This window comes from Seriola dumerili, unplaced genomic scaffold, assembly GCF_002260705.1.
Source record: "Seriola dumerili isolate Sdu_G_001 unplaced genomic scaffold, Sdu_1.0 BDQW01000017.1, whole genome shotgun sequence".
Lineage (NCBI taxonomy): Eukaryota > Metazoa > Chordata > Actinopteri > Carangiformes > Carangidae > Seriola > Seriola dumerili.
This window is the reverse complement of record NW_019174272.1, coordinates 12,129,452-12,153,712: the sequence shown is the minus strand read 5'-3', so window position 1 is coordinate 12,153,712 and position 24,261 is coordinate 12,129,452. Positions and strand designations below refer to the sequence as shown.

General features: G+C 40.5%; 1 pseudogene; it reads left to right on the top strand.

The window, feature by feature from the left end:
- LOC111229000 overlaps window positions 1-24,013 on the top strand; it is a 38,000-nt pseudogene extending 13,987 nt beyond the window's left edge.
- Window positions 24,014-24,261: the final 248 nt, after the last annotated feature.

Below are 24,261 nucleotides of genomic sequence, written 5' to 3'. Positions count from 1 at the left end.
GAAAGGGACATACATTGTAGAGATGCAATTTGGAGATACACTGGTGCTGTTTGCACATTTAGTTGACCTCCAACACTTCTCTAGCCCACTCGCCCATCTCACAAGCTGGCATATTGATTTCTTCGAAACAGGATTTGTCGATGCAGAAAAAAATTTTGAGCCCAATTCTCTGCAATTGTTTCCACAACTATATTCCGCAAGCAGCCAGGGTATGGCATATTGTAGTATTTTTGGATAGATTTGCGAGCCTGTTTTGTTTGGATGCATGCATTAGGACTCTCCAAGTTCCCAGATGTGCCCGGCTGCATGCATTTTGGAAAAATGCAATGCAATTTAAGTTGTTCATTATGACTGTTTCCAAATTGGCACAAACACAACTCCCCAAGGCTTGCTTGATCTTTTTCCAAAATTTTTATGCCTCCACACACAGCCAGAGGCTGGAGGCATATTGGTTTTTGAGTTGTCTGTACATCCCATTTGTCCTGTTCTCGCAGACAGCTTTGTTAGTTGATTTGATGTATATGTGCAAGTGCTGCTTTTGCTTGCTGTCAGTGGTCTCACATCCATTTCAGCAGTGATATGTTAAAATCAGTTATTGTTTTGTTTCTGCTTTTCCTCTTATGAAGTGCCCTCTTGTTCAAGAATCTACTTTAGGCTTGAGCACAACTACTATTGTGAAGGATTGTCAAGTATTAGATAAATATGGAAATCCCAAAGTATTAAGTTCATAAATAAAATAAAAGAACATTATAAATCATACTTGTGTAACAAATACAAATGAACCCAAACAATTCGTAGTAGTACATGTTGGTTGCCAAGGTCACAGTGACTTCCACAAAAACATGATTATGGCCCATTAGATTTTACATTTTTCAAAGATCATTGTCAGTGTTGCCCTCACAGAACACTTTTTAGCCATTCCTCAAAACTTCACAGAGCAATTATGACAAGATTTCACAGAAATGGTTCCTATTTATATTAGTTCTGGATAAACAGGGATGTAATCTGAACCTTGTCTGAGTGGCGGAGGTGTACATTTGTGAGGCGGTGATTGTAATTATCCTTTTTTTTTTTTTTTTTTTACAATAGGTCTCACATGTGGGATACAAGAAGTTGAAAAGATGCTAGCATGCCACTCCCCAAATGTTTACCACTACCATCCCTTCAGCAAAAACAAGAATGATGTACTGTAACCCCCTCCCTTTTCTGACCACCAACCCCCCCCAATCCCATTTTATAATTTATGTCCAGGTCCTTAGCACAGCACTTCAACTCAGCGGTGTGATAACTGTTTCGTCTCCTTCCTTCCAATTTAGTGTGGGATTGCAACAATAACCACATTACCACTTCCCCATGGTATTGGGTGGTGTACCGCGAGCGGCCCGGAGGACATTACAGCTGTGACCGTAATAACAGCTTTCTGTTGTATCTGAGAGTGTTTCCATCTTCATGTTGGTTATGACGTAGGTGTTGTTAAATCAAAACCGTTAACAGTGTTTACATATCTGTTCTCTAAATTATCCTGTTTATTTGGTGACTTGGATGTTCCAGTATAAAGAGACACAAAAAAACAGACAGTGTGAGTTTGCTCTTGCGGCTCATGAGCTGACCACAGAAATACTTTCCAGCGTAAGAAAAAACAAAACAGTGTAAACTGAGCTTTAGCAAGGTAAATGACGACAGTGTGTGAGGTCAACGGAGCGGAAGAAACAGAAGAAGAAATGTATAATGTATCATTTCCTGAGTGACAAGGGATTTTTTCCAAGGAAAGACCCCAGAGCAAACAAACTCTTTCATCAGCTGGTTGAGTAAGTTGCCAGTGAGCCAAATTTGATGCATGTTTGAGCGCATCCAAAAGTATCTAATAGCATTTACAGATAGAAAAATGCTGGCTAAATTTTAAGTCCAGGAAACACACAGGCTTTCAGAGAATTTTTGTGCTTGCTTTTAAGCCACTTACAGAATCTATATTTGCTTGAATACCGGTTTTAAATGACTTTCCTGTGGAGATTTGTTACAGCAGTTACAGTGGTTTACTGGTTAATGTAGCAGCAGCCTTTCTGACAGCATACACCTTATCCATATACAGTAAGTCAGTCATGGTGAACAGCGATTGCATTGCCTGTGGCTGCTGTGTCATGCTTCGCTCATTATCTGAAGTGAAGTTTTGCTTCCTCACTGGAGTTTCTGCGGAACGTGCAGGAACAGATGCACATATTAGCCCTGGACTTATCCTACCATTCATTGTCATTACCCATTCATTACATTACTGTTTACAAAGACCAAGTCAATATTGCATTAGTTGGCAATGGATTCAGAGTGATTGATCTGCAGTAGTGCTTCCCTTGGATCCCCTGCACATATAGCAGGACATTGCCTCAGGCTCACAGCACCAGAGTATGAGGATTGCTATTTTTAAAGCCGGCCGCCCAAATTAGTCATGCAGTATGATCTCTGGGTGACATCAGCATGAAGGTCTAGTATACCAAATGGCTTGACCTTTTTTATGTTGTGTGTCATTGATATGTAGCCGGTTGCAACACCGCTAAGCAATGCACTTCAGAAAGACACATTGACAGAGGCGGCTCTCAGGATTTCTAACTGGGGTCAACTGTGGCCCAGGGGTGTCTAGAGTGGGCACAATGTTTTTGTGCACATGTGGAGTTGTATGCATTAATATTCTTATGATTATAGGGTTAAAACATAAATTATTATATACAAAGGTTAGCAACTCATCATTATTGCAATCCACCATCAACTGTGGCTGATGGCTGTGGGGAACCTTATCATCTGATGTGAGCCCATCCAGCATGAAACACTGTTCCCTGCTCTCCATCTCTGCCCTCCAACAGAAGAAGGCATAGCTCTGAGGGAATATCACCCTGCTTAGCAAAATCCATAAAGCAATTAACGGCTACTGTGGCTTGCACAGGCCAGTTTTAGGGCTCAGCTTTAATGCATGGCAGCTTTACAGCCAAAAAATGTCAGGACTAGAGGGCTTGCTGAAGTAGATTAAATGCTCCGCTATGGAGCAATTGCCAGCTTGTCCCCATATTTTATGCTTGAAGTCACTGGGCCTCAAAAGGATGCTGTTACTCACCTAAAATCTGAATCCAAGACTTAGTTGGCATTAATTAATTTCCAGGTGTTGCTACGGAGTGCAACACATCAACACAAATTATCCACATTTGTGTGCTATTGATATTTAGGGTCTCAGGCAGTGCATGTCCTTGTGGAGGTGTGAACTCATAAGTGAGTCACCACCTTGACATTCACCTGAAGGTAACAGGGTCCTCCATGACACATCAGAGGCCTTTGGTTTTAAGTGCATATAACACACCACACATTATACATTCCCTCTGTTTTTGAGCTAATATCACATTGTCTGTATGATCTTTTGTAAAATTCCTCAGAGAGGATCCTTGTGTTGAGAAATGAAGCTCTGGGAAAAAAAAATCTCACTTTAGTGTGAACTGATTTTTTTCTGTGAAACGTTCATGGCTGACATTCCTTATCAGCTGAGTGGACGTCAGCGCGGCGATGGCCAGCCCTGATATTCCTGTTGACGCTGTGCGTGGTCAGACGTAGGGTGAAACTCACAGCAGGTTGTGATACAGCGCCCTTCACCATTTTGACAAGACATACAGTACTTCCTGTGTGTGGCTTGTTGTAACTTTCCAAGCCCTACGTGTGAAAAACACGCAGACAGAGCTGGTAAAGAATCGCTTCTCGGAAAAAGCTGACAAACACAGCAGCCAAGAAAAGCAAACTAAGTGCGAAACAGGGTGTGGAGTGTAGAAATGGCAGACTGAGAAGGAGGGGAGACACAAACTGCAAAGTGTGTCTATCTTCAGCAGCAACAATGAAAATGAAAAGGAAGTTTAAAAGTCTGTCAATGCAGAGAGATGTGAGACACAGATAGAAAGGACAAATGATTTTCCCCGATTTTAGATGTTTTATAACTTGTTTTAAAATACAAAGCTAATCAATATTTTACTATCAATAAATAGAATTGACTGCATAGGTGTGAAAAGGTGCTGCATGCATGCAGCCAAAGGAGCACAGGAGGGAAAACAAACTGTAGGTGGCAAGACACAGGAGCCCGGCTTTGGTCCTGAGTGCAGCAATTTATTTTCTGACAAGCAGCTAAAACTCTGCCCACATTTCCCTGCAACCCTTACAGCTACTACTAACTCTAACTCTGCTTGTTCCTGTCACCAGCCTCACCGTCACGTACAACGCTGCTCTCGCTCCCACCGCTCACACCCGACGCCACACCTTACGCACGGAGCTATAATGGAGCCACACCACTTGTATGACATTTAGTAAATATGATGCACAGCTCCTTATGGAAAACAGTGATTACGGCCAAACTTTACCGAACTTTTATTTTCACTGCACATCAGATCAGACCACCCTTTGAATATAGGAAATGACTCATTGAAATCGATTGAGAAATTATAAATGTTACAGAGCTTTATATCCATAAAGACTGCAGCTCCTCCATTTATTGGCGCTTGTTTACAGTGCAGTCTTGTCCAGACCAATATGGCGGCCGAAGGTCCTCAGAAATTGTATAGGAAGTGGTGGAAAAGTACATTTTGAGGTATTTCCATTTTATGCTACTTTATACTTCCATTCCACTACATGTATTTATTTTCAGTTAAACAAGCCAAGATACTGTAAGGGTTGTAACACTGCACTGTGAGCCCCTGCACTGGCCTGGAGACAAAATCGACCCCACCGATTGTCTTTGTATTAATTTGCACTCTTGATGATAACCCCACAGAGAATCGTTACCCAACTCTGCAGTTCCCCTCAGCTCCTATGGAGAGTTTTAGTGTCTTTTAGTTTAATTGTTTTGTTGTAAGGCCTGAAACTTTGCCTGTTTTTGTTCTGTTTTATCAGCTCTCATCAGCATTGTTTCCAGACACAACAGGCATCTTCTGGTGAACATAGCAGAACATTTAGCAACACAAGGGGCCAGATATTCATCCACTGTTTTGTTGACACACATCGCCACGCTTAGGCATGCCCAAATATAGCTAGCAAGATGTATTCAGACAGAAGAAACAAACATGGTGGTAGGATGACATGATGGGATTGAAGCGTTTGACAGGGAAGGAAAAAAAAAGATCTTCATCAAACAAATGCATCCAGTCAAAACATGACACAGCCTGTTTAGTATTTTCTGTGTAAAACCTCTGGCAGTCATGGTGAGTATCTGACTCATTTTATTGAACTAATTTGCAAACAGAAACTCATGAAAACCATGCATCAAAAGAAACATGCAGTTTACGTTCTTGATAATGTTATATTTCAGCTTAGATTTAAACTGGGCACCCTTTGCTGCTAGTTTTCTCAACTTTGTACATTATAATGTCATAAAAATGCAGGTAAAGCTAATTTTTAGTGCGGCATGACATTTTTTTTTTTTAGTAAAAAAAAAAAAAGTTTGAGCCTGTGCTGTTTCCTGCAGTGCAGACGAGAAAGGAAGGAGCGGTGAAGGACTCAGACAGCAGAAAGTCGACAGAGCGAGTGACAGCTAGATGATAGGGCTGCACTGTAAGCGTTTCTCTCTGACAGTGTTGGAGCTAAAAGTGCAGTGATTGTTAGTCCGGAGCCGAATGAACAAAAGCAGCCTGAATAGCCGGGGTTTGATTCTCCCAGTTTGATTGACGAAACCCTGCCAATTGTGTTTGCTGTGTCAGCGTTGTGCTTTTCCACCAGCGTCATTGTAAAGGCGAGAGAGGCTGTTGTCATGGAAAAAAAACAAACTCTGACCTTCAGTGTTGTCACACCGCTCCTCTGTGGCTGAAATTAGGTCAGGACTACCCCCTCTGAGGAACAGAGAGCGAGCTTCGCTGTGTAACTTCAAGTTTTTTTCGACACTGCCCTTTAAGCCCAGCCACGCTGCAAACAATGAAATGATGGCTATTGGTTCAGCATCTGTCTCTCTTCTGGATCTCTCTGCATGAAAAGATATTGCCTGCCTAGTTCATTGTGTGTTTGATTTGTCCAGTTGTTTCCAGTTGCTGAATAATTAGAATAGAAGAGTGTCTTTATTAAGGCCTACTCGTCCTGCAGGCATTGGATGCTGTTTTACATCAGATGTTTTAAGGCATAATTCAACATTTCGGGAAATATTTGTACTTTGTTTCATTCTTCCTGAGTTAGATGAGAAAACTGGTATCTGTGCATTATCTATGCTTGCTGGGAGGTGGGTTTTGTTACCCTTTCAGCAGAGCAAAATTAGGTGTTTATGCTAAGCTAAGCTAACCAGCTGCTGGCTGGAGCTTCCACATTTAGCAAACATGACATGTGAGTAGTGTTAGTCTTGGGCAAGAAAACAAAGAAGTGTTTCCAAAAATGTCAACGTGTTCCTATAGTCGTATAACTGTAATCAAACTTGTATAAGTACGAGTCTACGGTCATCCCCTGCCCACATATTTATCTAGTGTTTATTATTTATTATCTAGTTTTTTTACACATTGCTCCTTTGCACTGTCTGACCCGGTCCAACACTCTTGTCTCCATCAAACACTCTGTCTTGCTTGGTTTTAATCTGTGTATATAATTAGTTTCTGGCTTCTGGTCCACTGAATATGCGCAGTAGTGTCATAATCGGACATAAATATTTAGTTTGACCTGTTTTTTGAACATTTTTTTTGAATAAGAAATTGATGCTGCATGTGACAGATATTACTGGGGCACTGAGGTTCACTGAACTCACTGTCATGTTGGTGAAACCAGTTTGTGACCACTTTAGCTTTGTGACATGGAGCATTGGTCAGTAACAATACTCAGACTGTGACATTCAGATCATGACCGATTGTTTTTTTTTTTGTTTTCTTTTGCATACACATTAGGTTACAAGCAGTCAGACAATTGTAGTAGGGTGGGCAATAAAATGAAGTCACTCACTGATTATTACCTTAGGCCGTGCCTAAGGTAGCGGTTCACAGATTCGAGATTTAGTTATTAAAATCCTCCTCCTGAAAACCACTTGTCAAAACAGCTATCAGGGCTTGTTTGGTTAACCTCAGCCGTGCACCATAGTGGCTCACCACAATATCACACAGGCCTGAGAGAAACGTTGCAAGATTATTAGATTGGTCACGGACCATCCACAGCAGCTCGCCTTTCTCCCCCGCTGCCTGCGGGAGGTTGGTCCTCTGTGGGCCTGGTGGTTGCGTGGTTGTGGTGTTTCTGTCACAACTCTTGCTCTGTCAGACAATGACATGTTTAGGATCATTGGTTATATTGTACATCCTCTGACTGACTGGTATTAAGAAGAAAACATTCCCCACACCATCACACCACCTCCACCAGTCTGGACTGTTGACACAAGGCAGGTTGGGTCCATGGATTCAGACTCTGTCCCGACCGTCTGCTGCCTCAGCACAAATCCAGATCCATCAGACCAGGTCTTCACCTGTCCAGTGTTGGTGAGACTGTGTCCACTGCAGCCTCAGGTTTCTCTTCTCGGTGACAGGAAGTGGAACCTGACGTGGTCTTCTGCTGTTGTAGTCCGTCCACCTCAAGGTTCAACATGTTTTGCATTCTGAGTTGCTTTTCTGCTCTACCTTCAATGCACATTTACCATCAGTCTCCTCCATACCACAGTATGTTTTGTATGACAGAAATTAGATTGTACCTACATTATGTCCGTTGAGGACAAACAGCCCACTTGACCACTCTGAACACTGTGTGTGTGTTCAGTGACCAGCCCTGTTATCCATTGGTCCTGCCTCTATTTTCAGCCTCACATTATTCACCGTCTTTGTTTCACTCTGTAAAGTGGAGGCACTTTCCCTCATCTGTGCAGCTAATAAGTGGCAGAGTGAAATTAGATCTTTTGTGAGCGTCTCTTTCATCCAGGGCTGCTTTCATACTGTTAAATGCATAAATTGCCCTTTTGGTTTGTCATCATCTTTTGTGCTGATCACTTTAGCAGCAGTGTACAATAAAATGATTTTAAATATTGTTGGGGTGATACTTTATATAGATATACATGAAAGTAGATGTAGATAATAAATATGAATAGTGTGTTGCGAGTTGGTGCTGGTCAATGCCTGCAAGATTATGAGCTGCAGGAGCTTAAACTCTGAGTGAATGAAAGTCAATCACATTAATACATGATGTTCTGGTCCAGTTCGCCCCTCATCAGATTAGATTTGGAATTTTTTTACACTCAGTGTTGCACTGCATTATCCTATCAATTTAAAAGGTCGTTCCACAGAATTACAGAATGTTCTCACTTCTAGTGGTGCTGCACCTAGTAAGTACACTTAGCGCCTTGCGGTGGTCTGCCTCCACCACTCAGACTAGTTTCCGGCTACATCCCCGTTGATCCAGAAACATATAAAATATGAACCATTTGTGTGAAATGTTGTCACAATTGCTCTGTGAAGTCTCAAGTTATTGCTAAATAATGTTTTGTGCAGTCACACTGACCTTTGACCTTTGACCACCAAAATGTAATCAATTCATCCTTGCATGCCAGCGAATGTTTGTGCCAAATTTAAAGAACTTGCGTCAAGGCGTTACAGAGATATGGTGTCAACGAGAATGGGACACAGACAACCTGAAAACAACATGCCTCCGGCTCTGGCTGTCGCCGGCGAGGAGGCATGAAAGTCAAGTTGAAACAAATGAAACCGAGGGCAGGCTAATACAAGAAAAGAAGGGGTTCATACAACATGTTGTGCAACCACGTCAGAAATCAAAAAGTGTTTATACCTTAGCATACATTTTCCATCTCAGAGAGAAGTTCAATCCCTGCTTTCTCACTTCCAAACAGGTCTGTACAGTGACGTAGACCATGTTCCCATTCACCAGAAACTCATTATCATTATTATTATGTGTCCCTACTTTCCCAGTGGATATCTCCAGGATGTGTGATGTGGATGTGTCCTCAGAGCCCACCAGCCCCACCCTATATGGTGAGTCTTCAGACAAGTACTACCATGTGGACCGTTGGCAGAAGCTCCGCACCGCCGTCCGCAAACTGGAGTTCTGGGAAAACTTTACTGCTGAGCTAATCGGAAGCGGCTTTTTCTCCAAAGTCTATAAGGTATTCCTTCTGTCCTCTCCCCGTTTTGCCTTGTTGCCAGCCTACGTGTCACTGCCATCAAAGCTTGCTTTGTTCCAACCACTAATTGGGACATTCTTGCCATTCTGTGATTGGCCCACCAGCTTTGGAGACCATGGGGGCGCAATACTCATCCCCAGCTGAGACCTTACATAACTCCTAATGTGAAACCAGTGCTGCAGGAACAGATGATTTTCATACTTTTAGACTTTGTCCATGATGAAATGAGCTAGAAAGAGGCCACAGGATGGATGAGTAACTGGGGAAATCAGAGCGTTGATTTGTCCGAATTGAGTGAACTGGAGAAAGTGCAGCTTTGCTCTCTGATTTTGGACTGATGTAAAAATTGAATCAAAATATGAGAAGAAAACACAAATCAGTTTCCTACCTACACCTTCAGAATTTAGTTTAAAAGCTCCTGTCACACTGTCTACACTGTGTCCTTCAGGTGATGCACAACACCAGTCGGAAGGTGATGGTGGTCAAGATCTACAAAAACGATGTGGACCAAGACAGCATCGTACGAGAGATCAGCCTGCTGCAGAAGCTCTCCCACCCCAACATCGTCAGGTAACAGTCTGTTCACGCCCCCCGTCTACTGAAGCTTTTCTAACGGGTTAAATTCTCCTACAGCAAAAGAAATTGCCTGAGCTTCTCCCTCGCAACACATTCAGTTTCTCTTCTCTGTCTCTTTCTCTGTCTCTGTCTCTACCCAAACCCAACCAGACGTCACACTCTCACTTTCCCTTCATCTCAACTTCTCAATCTGTGGTGTGGTAGCAGTGTTTATGGCCACCACAATTACAGAGCAGTATAATGATAATACTCTTTAGACTTGTTTATACATACTTAAACTAATAATCAATCCCTCCAGAAAGTTGTGATGCTGCGATCGCAATAATTACTAACACAAATTCAACCAACCCCCGTGCATTCTGCACAGCCTTGCATTTTTGTCCAATCACCGCAACTTCATCCATTTCCTGCGGGTTGAACAATGTTTTGCATGAAAGCAGGGTTAAATTATTTTGTACCACATCCAACATTGAGGTGGATCCAAAGGTGTAGAGCTGCTGGACCTTGCCGATGCTCCGCTACTGTTTTGGTCCAGATGAAATAAAATATCTACAGTTGACATAATCCGGTTGATATTTATCTGCTTTATATTTCTTTCAGACCCGATCATCATTAAAGCGTATGTCAAGCAGAGAGATAATTAAAACAAATGACAATTTTTATGCCATGTGGAAATGAATAGAAACCACAGGCTGCCTGAAATAGTAGGAAAAATATATTAAAAATTATACAGGGATCAGAAAAAATCTATTTATAGATTGAGCACGCGGAGGCAGTGGAACAGCACGTGCTGCAAATACTCACAACACATCGGAAGTGTTTCCAGCAGACACAAAGAAGTGACGAGGGAGACGCCTCGGTGGTTCACCTGGTGCACATGTTGATCAATGCTTTTAACTTCACAAGCCACCAACTCATTGTCCCATCCAGGTTCATCACTTTTTATTGTTCCTCTGGAAACACTTCTGTTGTGTTAGTGTGTGAGTATCTGCAGCGCGTGTGTTGTCAAATTGATGAAGATGTTTTCTGAAGTTGCTTGGGTTTTATCTGTTTGCGTGTGTTTTCTTAAGCTGCAGTGTGTTGAGCTCTCAGGGCCAATTATCTTATATAAAGTTGAGCCAGCAAACAGTTTCTTATTTAACACGTCCAACACGCCCAGAGTAACATTATCTGAAAACACTTAAAAAAGTGAAAAATCCAGAAAACCTAAAAGAAACTGGCACCAAAAGCTCAAATAGCTTGCCAGTAGAATGTTATTAACTGCATTTACTTTGGTGCCTGTAACACAACTGAGGCACAGACCTTCTGCAGCTACAGCCAACACAAACGAGACCTTAATACAGGCCCTGTCATCTGCAGCAGTTACATAAGGTGAGAAGCCAGGCAGACATACTGTTTGCCTAAGCAATCTTAACTAAGCTATACAGCAAGGTCAGGGGCAGTAAGTTTATCAGAGTGTAGCTTTTTGTATCTGATGAGGTCATAGTGTTGGTACCTGGTACACACCAAACTAAACCGAACACAGTGTGTGAAAGTTTGTTGAAGCCTTTGTTCTCAAAACACGAGGTTGCTTAATTGTTCTTCTATACAATACCAAATTTGAAAATAATCTGTGATCAGGTTTGAAAATCCTGTCTGAAAAATATAAATAAGTTGATTTAGAGAAATCTAGAATAGAAAAGGGAGAGGTCACTCACTCAATATTTTAAATGTTGTTAAATTTGATATTAAAGCTTTTCAATTATAATAACCTTGTACTACAGTTTGCACTGAATCATGGTTGTGAAAACAATGATCCCTTTATACGATCCCTTTATACATCATTTTATACATACTGTACTTTTCTTAAAACTGCAACTTCCAAATTGCATGTTATGAGTGTTTATGAGTCTGTTTTGACCTTGTCATTTATCTGCTGGTTTGGTTTCACTTACCCTGAAAAACAGAAACAGGTTGGAAGGCATAGTGAGACTGTTCAGTTAACTAGCTGGGAGAAATCTTGAGGAACTCTCAGAACTGTACAAAGCCAGAGCTGTAAAAAAAAAAAAAAAGGCCCAGTTGATCCTGGCTGACCATAGTCACCTCCTGATGCTCCCATCTGGTCACAGATATATATATTATGTCTAGATGCAGGACCAATAGATTCAAAAATCCATTTGTTCCTGCTCCCACTGGTTTTTGAATAGTCTTATGTAACTCTGTCTTTTGTGTAAATTGTTTGAGTGTAGGTTGGTGTGTGATCACTGTATTTATTGTAATTACTTACTGCTGGCTGTGCAACAAATTGCCCCTAGGGGATAATAAAGATTACCTTGAAACTTGAACCTTGAACCTAGAGGGCAAACTTAAGGCTAACCGACCCATGAGTACTGAGTTGCCATGTAATAATCTAGTAACGACCACTGAGTATTCATAGGTCAGAACGTCAACATGCTGATGGGCGTGACAGCTGGTGTGATCCAATCGCAAGATCGTCTCCAGTTTTCCTATTGTCAAGAAAACCCATAAAAAGAACAAAACCAGCAGTGAGCGCCTCCGACCAGCAAGAGTTGTGTTTGTATCCACAGAGCTCCATTGTTAAAACAGTGAGCCACACTGTTGCACTGGCTGACATGTTCCTTCATTACCATGAACACTCACTCTGTAGTTGATTTTGACTCAATCCCACATACACCGTCCTGCTGCCAGAAATTCTCACGAGAACATCAAATGTGGATTATTTCACAAGTCAAAGTAGTCCCCAACAAATGCACTATTTCCTCTTGTATTTTTAATCAGTTTTTAAAGATTCTGGTCCTCAGTAGGAACCAGTAGACTATAAGAGCCACACACAGGATATGAAAGTAAATATTGAGAGACGGACTAACACATGGTTGGTTTCACCCTTTTCATAGGATGTTGACAACAAGAAAAATAAAGAATATCACCTACATCAGCACATCATGTTTAAAGTATGGTGACAGTTAGCTCATGTTTATCACTTTATTAAAAGGCTGCCAGGATTAACGTCATCGATAAACAAAATGAAAATATTCTGTATACATAAGCAATTTAAATAACAAAAAAACATTAAAATGAAAAAATATAAACTATTTTGATGGAAAACGTGATGAAAAAGTAATAATACATATTTGTTCCTCTTATTCTAGATATCTGGGAATCTGTGTCAAAGAAGACAAACTCTATCCGATCTTAGAAGTGAGTCCTACCCTTTTTTTTCTTGTTTGTTCTTGAGTCCTTGTTGCGGTGTACGTTCCCAGGCTGGCTTTGTTGTGACGTGAGCTGATATTGACAGTGAAATGTTGAGTGAGCTGAGTGAGGTGTTAATTATGTAACCGGACCTTGGTCCAGCAGTGAGCTTAAATCTCAGATCTTATCATAAAGGTGGCGATAGTCATAACTTCAGAGTAATGAGACTGTACATGAGAAGAAGTTGCACATAATTTGATATTTTTATATTGTCCACCTGCAGCAACATCATGTAAAATATATGACAGTTTCTATATAAATAATTTATTTTATATACTTTACATAAGACAAATGCTGCTATTTAAATTTGAAGTAGTCTTTTATTTTGACACTGTCTATAACCGGGTGTTTTGCTGGCTGTTTCAGTATGTAAATGGTGGCTGTCTGGAGGAGCTCCTGGCCAGGAAAGATGTCCCCCTGTGCTGGAGAGAGAAGGTGGACCTGGCCTGTGACATAAGCAGAGGAATGATCTACCTGCACTACAAGAACATTTACCACAGAGACCTCAACTCGAAGGTAAGACCCTCAGTCTCCTGTGTCAGACCAGTGTCCCCCACAGGGGTCATTAATGTTTCATCTCATTTCTCATCATCTGCTATCACAGCTACCACCCCGGTGGGCCGCCGCAGAGACCCCACAGGGGGGGGCACTGTAGTTGACACTGTCCCACGGGGACAGACTGAGGACTTGAAAACATTCCGGTACCTTGAAGTGTATCCGTCAGAGCCTGCGCCTCTTGAGATTTGTCATAATTGCAGCGATTAAACCTCTGATATGCAACATAAAACATCCAAAAGAATTAACTTGACAAGGACATGCTGGTTGTGCTGAATTCCTGAGCCTCATTGGCTGAAACGCTCTGGAACAGAGGCCTGGTCAGCTATATTATAGATTTGGTGTGAAAGTTTACTCCTAAACAGCATCAGACATTGTTGGACCAATGGGGTGGGGGTTTGGGTTATATCTCACATTGTCGCTGATGTCTCCATTTGTATTTACGATTTTTGTATTTAGTTAGGTTTTGTTGCTAGGCGACATCTAGTGGTCGTAGTAATTATTACAGGAGAAAAGGAAAAGTGCGGTGACGTAGTACAAAGAGAGACAAAGTCCATGTCAGGAGGAGGTTTTGGTGGATGGATGGGTCAACAAAACACAGCAATATGACACAGGAGAGCAGTGTTCAATTCCCATGTGAAAGTATCTGTTTATACTGTAACCGTGACAACAAAGACCGTGTAATGTTGAGGAAGTACTTCTTTGAACCCAAATCATGATCTTTTCCTAAATCTAACCAAGTAGTTTTTGAGCCTAAACCTAACCAAGCCATGACCATTATTAAAGAATCCATGGTAACAAAGGTAGGTACGCCGCTGTCGGTAAAGTCCACGTGTTTATTATTGTAACCATGACAACCAAGGTCTGGTACACCAAGCCGCTGTAGGGGCGCTATTTTAGGAGACACTCCTATGAGTCGGATAAGAGGGTTGAAAAAAAAAAAGACCTGTGTGGTTGTTCAGGTTGGAGGAGGTATATACAGATATGTGAAAATCTGCTTCACTCCAGACCAGAGCACATAAATGACTATAAAACATTACTTTTGGACATAAAGCAACTTCATGCAGAGTTCCTGCAAACTTGTTGTATAGTAAACATACAGTAAACTTAGAAATCCACAAGGCCAAAGAGAAGGAAAACATCCTCCTCAAAGTTAACTGGTAAAATGTTTCATGTAGCAGGTAGGTGAATAGCATGCTGGTAGCCGAACCAGGCCCTTACAGAAACTAGTTCACCTCTCTTTAGATGCTTACCTGTCTGTAATTTACCCCAGTAAAGAAAACTAAACAGACTGAGCTCACACTCTGGATTTGAAAGCCTTGGCAGCACAGCTGACAGACCATGCTGTAAGAGAAACATGATCTCCGGCCTGAGTTCCCTTCCAAGACAGATTTTTCCCCGCAATAGTAATTTGTGGTTTGTTTGTAGTCTCTTTAACTACCAAATTCTTTGGAGTTGTCCCATAGGAAAATCACATGAGTAGCAGGGTGTACATCGTCACAGTAAAATAAGGAAAAGGCTAAGTATCACAGTTTGCATGGTATGGGCATGGTAAACATCAACAAAACATTATATTTAGTTTTTTGTTTGTTCTTTGCTCATGCAAGTCTATTTTTTCATATAATGTCTAATATTGTGTAAAACCAAAACATATGAGTAAATGAGGCATGTCTCTCACTATTTCACTATTTCTCTACTTATTAGCGACATCAAAATTGTTGATGTCGCTAATAAGTATTTTATACTTTCATTATGGTATAGTATTAATATAGAGCCTAGAGATGCATTTTAATCAAAAAAGACATGGACATCTTGCTGTCCATGTTTAAATCCCTAATCGAAACTCACCTTTTCAGAACTGCTTTTTATATGTTATAATTTTGTGTGCTTTATATTTTTAGTATAATTTTAGTTTCTGTGATCATTTTCACTAATGTAAAGCATCTGTGTGCTATAAAAAGCGCTTTATGAATAAAATGTATTATTTTATTATTAATTTCATTATTATACAAAATAAGACCTTTAACCAAATTAGAGATGTTGGAGTTGTCAGTTTTCTTGCTGTGAAAACTTGTGTGTTGTCACGTACTCAACTACTGTGTAGTCATGACTTCAGCTCTTTGTTAGAGAAGATATGAAAGTCTTGTTTCTTTGATGAAAATGACCACATTGATGGTAGAAAGATAAACCCCAATCCAAGTTTCCATGATTTAAAAAGCAAAAAAAAAAAACTTCTAATCTTACACATTTCCTGGAGCCTGTTTGTCTGTGGTGTGACAAATGGTCCCTATAGCTGCAGTAATGATAATCCAAATCCCAGCCTGAAAAGTTGCACTTTAAATTTGTTGAAAGAAAGTTTCCTGCGATTGAGTTGCCCAGTGTCCTGACGTCAATGTTTCAGGACATCTAAAAGGCAAATGACATTCCAGAGCCCCCCTGAACTGATGCAGTCATTGTGAATATGCCTCAGTAACCGATTAGCTTGAGTTGAAGCTATGGAAAATTGAGGCCCCTTTTAATTAGTGCTTACAAGCTGCCTTTTTTTTTCTTTGTATCTACAAGAGCTTTCCATTTTTGTTCCCCAAACCGTTACTTTCCTTGGCAGAGAGGTGAGGGGCCTGGAGCTAAATTTAGGGGTGAAGTCTGGGACTGAAGTTTTTTCCCAGTAGAGCCTCGTAATGACAGGCTACTGCATGGAAAAGGCTTCTGGAGCAATGGGAGCCAGATGCTAAGAGACTCAACTTCCACACGCACACACACACACACACACCCAGCCACACACACTAACACACCTTACAAACAGAATTGTTCATTGTTCTCAAATCTCAAATGTTTCTAAATACTCATGCTAGGAAATTTAATGATTTAATGTTATAAAATAATGTTCAGAGCTGAGTCAAAGTCACTCCAAAACTGCGTACAGAAGAAGAAGAAGAAGTTTTTCAGTACAAGAGAGCAGATATGATCTGAGAGGTGTTTGTAAGTTTGCTGTACAAAAAGAGAAAAAATGGATGAATAGAATATGTATTTCTGTTGTTGGGGGAGACAAAACACACAAATCACATTTTCGTGTTTCTGTTCTCTATCAACAAAGGTTCTCTCTATACATGCAGAGTTATACAAATGCATCAATATCACACATATACGCCACACACACACACACACACACACACACACACCCTTCAGGCCACCCACTGTTGTTATGCAACTGCAGCTCTCCCACTGTCTGCCTGTCATCACACCTCCAGCTCTCATCCTCTAAACTCCCTGAACCGTGATTTGTCTTTTTTTTTTTTTTTTTTATTTAACAGAAATTATTAACTTTTTCCATAAAAGTCAGATATCAGTCAGTCAGAGTGATGGAGGCTGCCAACCACACAAGGCAGCTGATAACTGACTCTCTTCACAGCTGGTGTTGGTGAATTATTTAGTGCTCTGGAAAGGTGCTGACAGCAGATCCCATTGAGCCTATTGATAAGTGGAGAGAGTAAAGAAGACCTGTTTGTCTGGCAGCTGGATGTTCACTTTGTTCCAGGAACACGTGCACAATATCAATGGAAGCACATTCAAACATCAAGACTTTAAAAAAAAAAATTAAAGACATAGCGGATAAAAGAGAACTTGATGCTGCCTGCTTTTTCAGACCGTCAGCCTCACACTGCCATCTACTGACATAAGTTACATTGCAGCTGCATTAACCTGTACTCCTGTTTGCGTTTCTCCAAACTGCCTGATCCGGGTGACGTCTCGGGACGGAGGCCCTGGTGACAGACTTTGCCTGGCGAGGGGGTGGAGCTGCCGGTTAAAGATCCCGGCAGGAAGCTCTCACTAGTGGCTCAGCCTTTTTGGATGGCCCCTGAGAGATGCTCCGAGGGGAGCCGTACGACCGCAAAGGCTGACTGGAAACTTCCTGTTTTTAGTATACACACTCATGTTTACTGCTAGAAACTTCTGTTCTTGTATGTCTTACGTTGTGACTTTGCATAACAGAAACAAGTGTGACACGAAGGGCACATAAAATAGACAGACATGTAAATGACAACAAAAACAATGTGATGTGTATGGTATGTGTGCGTGTGTGTGTATGTACGTGTGTGTGTATTTTTTGAGGTTTGTATGTGATGTAGTCATATGTATCTGTTTTGTGAGAGGGTGAAAAGGAAAGTGTAGTGGACATTAATGATGTAAAATAAATATAATCGTAGGGAGAATGTAATAAAGATAAAATAATTGAAAATAAATAAATGAATAATAATTTATATGATATCCTATCAATGTAATAAAAAAATAAAAAAATAAATCTTACAACAAAAATATGCTAATATGATATAAAACATAATAAATTAAATAAAATAAATCTACTTATTATTTTCTCAATGAATCTATTAATTGGTCAGAAAACAGTTTCCTACAGCTTGTCCAAGGTGTTGTCTCGAAGCAGATATCAGTCAGTCAGAGTGATGGAGGCTGCCTACACCACACAGGCAGCTGTGAACTGACTCTCTTCACATGTGGTGTTGGGTGAATTATTTAGTGCTCTGGAAAGGTGCTGACAGCAGATCCCATTGAGCCTATTGATAAGTGGAGAGAGTAAAGAGAGACTGTTTGTCTGGCAGCTGGATGTTCACTTTGTTCCAGGAAACATGTGCACATGTGATGTCCCGAAGGTTGTTTTTACAACCAATTGTCTAAAACCCAAAAATGATTAATTTGCTGTCATATAAAACAAAGGAAAGCAGCAAGTTATCAGAAGTGAGAGGCTGGACCTAAGTAATGTTTGCCAACTTCAAACCAATGTGTCTGTCTGCCTAAATTATTGCATCCTATCTCTCCTGCTCCAGGTGGATGTTTTCTCCTTCGGCATTGTGCTGTGTGAAATCCTGGCCAGGATTCCTGCCGACCCAGAGATACTACCCAGAACACAGGTAGAGGTCAAAGAGAAACCAAGTCATCACAGCAGAACATGCTTCATATCAGGCTGCTTCTAAAGGGAGAGCAATCATACACATACACAATCTGGAAAACTACGTCACATCAGTGGATTGCAATATATAAAATATTTGCCTCTTTGTAGCTTGAATGGCATCGATCTCGGAACAAGAGATTGAAGAAGCCTATTTCCCAGAAATGTTTACTATCTAACTACTAATGTTTTGCTGTTGCTATATAGCCTACTATAGCATAAAACTTTACTTACCAGCAGAGGTGGGAGTGAATCACATACTGTATGTGCAAGTCACAAGCAAGTCTCAAGTCTTAACCTTCAAGTCTCAAGCAAGTCCCAAGTTACTGTGGTGAGAGTCAAGTCAAGTCATTGCTCGGGTCAAGCAAGTCACAAGTCAAGTTATACGAAATACTGATGATCAGCACCAGTTGCCACATTTGAATCAGGTAGAAGACAGTGGTTATGAAAAGTTTAGTTCTTCCAACATTAATGAAAACTGTTGCAGCTGCTTACAACAATAAATCTCACTGATCTAGTCCGGTCCTGTGATTGCAGCCACCCAGTGCTACAGTCATGGTCAGGCCAGGTTCCAGTTAATGGGGCAGATCCAGGAATTTTGTATCACTTTCTATAATGTATAGGATTGTTTGGCCTTGGCAAAGGTATGTGCTCTACTGAGTGCCATTCTTTTTTACTATTACTATACATCGCTATGTGAAATGAAATTTTTAGTACTTTTGGACTCAGTCCCCATGATAGCTGCCTTGTGCATCGGCCTCTGCTGGTCTGCTGCATCCAAAAGGTTGCCAGGTTTAGAAATCACCCAATCATGTTTCAAAAATAAAAATGTATCTTCTCAATATCTAGAAAGTGCAAATGTTTGATGAAAAAGTCAAGTCCATGCAAATCTCTGTTGCAAATCTAAGTCAAGTCTCAAGTCATGAATACCAAGTTAAAGTCAAATCGAGTCTTTTATCAGTATTCGTCAAGCAAATCTCAAGTCCTCAAATTTTAACTCAAGTCTGACTTGAGTCAGGTCATGTGACTAAAGTCCCCCACCTCTGCTTACCATTCTTACCAAGAGCCTCAGCCACTGTTGCATTTACAAGACAAGAGGTTATAATACATCCTCTGAGCAGTGCTTCAGGGCAGCCTGGATGCTTTAGCCTGACTCAGTATCAAAAAGTGACGGGACAAAGCTGGAATCTAGTTAGCATGCTAACTTCAGTAGAATAAAAGAAGGAATAGAATATAAATAGAAGCACAACAATATTGGTTTTGCTTTCCATTCCTAGTAAACAGCAGTTATTACTAATGTTGGCCATGTAACGACAAAACATATGTGAATATTAAATGTTAGCACTTAGCAGTTCTTAAATATGGACCTGCAATACACTTATGAGTCAAACCACACCTTACGTGTCATGTGTGAGTCAACACATGAATATTCTTCTTCAAAACAGCATGTGAATAGCAACATATGTTAGCTTGATATGTGTTGTTACCAATTCATCACAAGCTGTGAAAGGGAAACAAATTTGCATTGTTCCAGGTACACACACAGTGTGTGTAGTGTTATACATAGTTTTATGCAAGACACAGTTTCTAGTAAGTGCCTAGTAAAATGTAGTGTATAACATAGTGTGCCTATACTGCAGTGACTGTTGATGTAAATGTGTTTCAGGACTACGGGCTGGATGTGAAAACATTCAGGGAGTTGGTGAGCGACTGTCCTCAGCGTCTCCTGGAGTTAGCAGCCAGCTGCTGTATGGTAGGTGGAAACACAGTAACACAAAAACAAGGTCACAGCATTGTTCTTGCCTTGTTGAACAAAACGTGCAATGTTAATCAAAAGCTATAAGACTGGTATCTTTAATTTGTGAAGACAAATAGACATGAAGTAATAATTTGTTAGCAAGTAGTTTAATTAGTGTTTTTTCTCGCTATTGGATGGATTATTGGCTGGACTGACTGACTGACTGACTGACTGACTCTGAATGACTGAATTACTGACCATGACTGAGTGATCATATTTCCACCACTGGTCAGCAGAGTGCTTCGTCACTGAGTTGGAGTTTCTGGTGCAAACAGGTTCTATTAGGGCTGTGTTTGGAGCTGCAGTGTTGCCAACTTAGCTCATTGTCTCTAGATTTAGACACTTTTTCAAACAGACTGGCTGTAAACCTGATAAATGACTGGACTGTGTATGGATGCTGACCAAGGGGCTAGGGGCTACACCTCTTGTTTCAAGCAGTCTACAGAGCCGCTGTGGTTTCCCAGCTGCTCAGGAACTGCAGAGAAGAGGAGGAGTGCTTCCAATACACTGAGCCTCGCCTCCATTACAGTACAAATAAAGTACTTTCATTACATGTATCATTATTACTAAAGGAGGCAGAGGAATAACTAAACATGAGACACAGAGCACAGAGAGCAGGAGAGAGAGAAGTCATCAGTAACGAGGCTTCGCACTAACCGCTATGACAGACTCTACATATCAAACAGAGGGAGTTAGACGTAAAGACCTGCCTCTAATGAAAGTCTGTTACATTCTGGAGTTCGGAGATTAAGGCGACCCGGTGGCTCAGCTGGTGGAGCGTGTGCCAGTGGCCCGGGTTCAAGTCTGTCCAGTGGCCCTTTGCTGTGTGTTATTCTCTCTCTCTCTCCCTCTCTCTCTCTCTCTGTCTCTTCTAGCTTTCTGAGTGATCATTTTACAGTAAATTGAAGAATACATTTAATTTATGTGTTTGGTGATTAGTCAGATGGCGTTGCGGTTATAATATAAAATCAGGATTTGACCATAGGCGTCCAGACATGTACTAGGTTTAGACCTAGTCTTGTTCCATACATTTTTCGGGGAATCATCAATAACAGTCATAAGGTTTATGTACCTGCTCTGTGTTAGCTTATCAATTTTAACTAGTTAAGTGGAGGCAGACAGAACGAGAGGGATGAGCATTAAGTTATGTAAAGAGATGGTCAGTAGGTCAGTAAGCCACTAAAAGAAGAAGGAGAAGTTCATTAATGTTCTTTATTTCACCCTTCAGAAAAAAACACTTTCAATATAAAATAATACAATTCAACTACATCCTACAAAATGAACATTACAACCTTCATGATAAAAGGATTTGTTGCAGAGCTGTTGGATTAGACTGCATTAGTTTTAACCAGGTGGACCTAATGAAATGCAAACTAAGTGTATATTACATGTTTCTTTACCTTTTATCATTTTGTTAAAATTGTAGATAATTAAATTCTGCTGATTGCCAGAGGCCATGCTGAAGTGTAGTACAACAGATGGAGATTTGTTATGTCTACTCTCTGTCATCATATGGCAGAACAAATGTGACACAGTAGGGGACCCTACTGAGCGTGGGCCCCTGCGGTCGCTCTGCTTATAATCTGAATATTTCTTCCACCAATGAAAATACCAATGATATAAAGCAATAAGACAAACTGCCAGAAGAACACATGTCCTCACAGAGCCACTGTCTTTTTTTCTAATCTAAGCTGGAGTCCTTCAGACGGCCGGCGTTCACAGAGTTGCTGGATGAGTTGGGAGAAGTCGCTGAGACCCTGGAGTTGCCGCCAAAATCTGATCTGACCACGAGCTGAGTGGTTCATCTGGAAACCTCCACAGATTCAGCGACAGGACCAGAGGGTCTGCGATTATTTGTCACTGTCTGGACAGGAAACTGGACTGAATATAAGCAAAAACACACCTGATCAGCTGCACAACACATGACCATGGTGGAACCTGACTTCACTGAGGTGGTGCAGATATACAGTATTAGATGTGGTTTTTAAATGAGCAGTGGAAACTCTCCTGACCTTCGTGGACATTTTGCTTTGACACATTTGTGTACATGTAAATAGCAGTATGACTTCTGTTTTCTTGTCTTCCTTCCTCTGTTTCCTGCTATTTGTGAGTGGTTTTGTTTTGTAACCGACGAGACGGATGATGAAGTCTGTTGATGTGTTTTCTGCCTCCTCTGTCTGCTTGCCCGTCCCTTTTGATTCTGCAGGCCTGGACTCTAGTTCGACGCTTCTCCAACAGGAAATTGCATTTGTTAACAGAGCAAGAGTCTTCTGCTCTCTACTGGGACTTTAACAAAGAAATCACCAGACGTTACTTAATACTAGATGGGACAGAAAAACTGTTTCAGACAACAGACAAACCATGAACACCACAGCAAATGCAGGACTAAGGAGATTATAAGCTGTTTTCTATGTTCAGAATAGTTGAACCTGAGGCAGAAACCTCAAATATGGCAAAATCAAACCCAATCATATCATGTCATATTTAATGTTGTATTAAGCACAGTAATACTGAAAGCCTCCAACATATCAGCTTTACAGGAACAAAGAAAAAAAATTAGTTTTAGGCCATTAGACTTTACTTAGCATGACGACTTTCTATTTTTAGCAGCGTGTGGCTGCTTTTGTTTTCAACTTGTGAAAAGCCTCTGGTGTGTGTGTGTGTGTGTGTGTGCATGTGTGTGTGTGTGTGTGTGTGTGTGTGCGCGTGTCATCATGGCAAAATGTGGTCCTGGAGATGCTTACTGTAGCAGGAGCTAGCTCAGAGTAGTGTGGCAGGTGTTTTAGCATCGCAACTGTACAAGATACAGTCATGAAACGTTACAGGTGTGTAGCTAACGATGTGGTCCAATGAACCCATGAGATCTGAGTAGTCATGTAATAATTTAGTAATAACTACTGAGTACCGAGTTTTTCTCAACAAAAACATACCTTTCTCAACAATAAAATTACAAAACGCGTCCATTTCCAATAACCAAATGCACAATTTAACGTCCTAATCTTTTTTTCCTTTGACATAGTTTGTTGTTATTGTTGTTTATGTGGCTACTTTGAGCTGAACATGTGTGTTTAAATATTTATGATTTTCTCTTTTGCTTTCTCTTTTTTTTTATTAATTCTGCCACCTTTTAGTGATTGGAAGTGTCCAGATTCTTTTAAGTTTACCACTTTTGACTACTTTCTGGTTTGTGTGTTGTTAGTGATTTTTTCAGGCAGCTACAAACAAAATGAACTCATAAAAAGCCACTTTTATTTTCTGCCCGATTAACTTTCTTCTGCCTTTTTAAATGGAAACATGTCAGCTGGTTTTCAGACTTCAGAGTTACAGGTTTAGTTTTCTTGCACATACACACACACACACACACACACGATAAAAGAGTGGAAAAATATAAAAGAGAATAATGAAATACAGGTAAAATACACAAAAACCCAAGCAGACTTTTAAATATAGAAATAATAATAATGAGTTGGATAACAGACTCACCAAGGAGAAGAATGTCTGAAGAGGAGAAAAATAAAAATAATCTATAACTTTATTTCCCATTTAGACATTTACACAGGCAGTTTTCTCCATTCTCCAGGTAAATTCTCTCAGACTTTTCATATCACATCGTGGAAAACTAATGTAACCATTTTCATTTATTTTACTTAAATAAAATTTGTATTGTAAAGAAAGTGTCCCTTTTCATATAGATACCCGTGTGTTTAACCAAATTTTTTATACATATTTATATTTTACATTCACTGACACCAACAATAAAACTGTTTATAAATGCTCATTAAATGTGTTATTTGCTGGGATGATTCCATGTTAGTTTTTTGTAATTAAATGATTGATGTACAACTCATCTGTACGGGGATTTGTTAAATTATTTTTCAGTTTCTCAGTTTATTGATGTAATGCTTCTGTATGGGCCAAACAGACAGTGGGAGACAGTTTGTGTAAAAAGACAGTATGGAGAATATGTAATCTAATCCTGACGTGTTATAAATTTGGATATTGTTGCCTGATGGTACGATAAGAATC